The sequence below is a fragment of the Arachis ipaensis genome, chromosome B02, assembly GCF_000816755.2.
Source record: "Arachis ipaensis cultivar K30076 chromosome B02, Araip1.1, whole genome shotgun sequence".
Lineage (NCBI taxonomy): Eukaryota > Viridiplantae > Streptophyta > Magnoliopsida > Fabales > Fabaceae > Arachis > Arachis ipaensis.
Window position 1 is genome coordinate 85,112,558 of NC_029786.2, and position 872 is coordinate 85,113,429.

Consider the following 872-nt stretch of genomic DNA (forward strand, 5'->3'; position numbering starts at 1 on the left):
ATATAAAGAATAAAAGAATAAAAGAATTTATATAAAGAAAAACATAATCTTTATAAAGAATAAAATAATTTTTTTATAATTAAGGTTGTTAAATAATTTTGAATAACAAAAATTGAATTACGTAAAGTCAAACAAAATTACAATATTATAAAGTGTAACAAAGTTTAAAAGAAAATTCAAACATTATTTAAATATTTGATAGTTTACTTATCCTTTTTTAGAGTAATTCACACTCATAAATTATTTCAGTTTTAAAATTACATCAATGTCCTATTTTAATTTTTGTTACATGTATGTCCTGAATGATTATATGTAAATTGAAACAACTGAATTTGATTTACACTTCTTCCATGTAAATCGAATCGATTGACGTCGATTTAGGTTGATACATGATAAATTAAATGAATTAAATTTGATTTAGTGTAGGAGCAATTCTTATTTAATATAAATTGATACAACCAGATTTGATTTATTGAATACGTAGCTTCCTTAATAAATTGAATCTAATTAACTCGATTTACTACTGCACAACATATATACAGTGAATTGAATAACCTTGATTCGATTTACACTTATACTATGTAATGTTGAACAAAACTATTAAATTCTAGTTGTCTATATTAAAAATTTTCTTCGACACCCTTCTTCACACTCATGGTAGCAAATATAATATTGGTAGTTTGGGATATTAATGTTATTTTTTTATTTTTTGAGTTCAATTAAAAAATTAGCAATTTTTAGTAAATACCAATCAATTCTTTTGAGGGCAAGTTACATGAATAAATCAAATTGGTTTGGAATTTACTTAATTACACCTTTTTTTTTGAAACTTTTTCAATTTTTATTGTTGCTTCTAGAATAAAATAAAATTC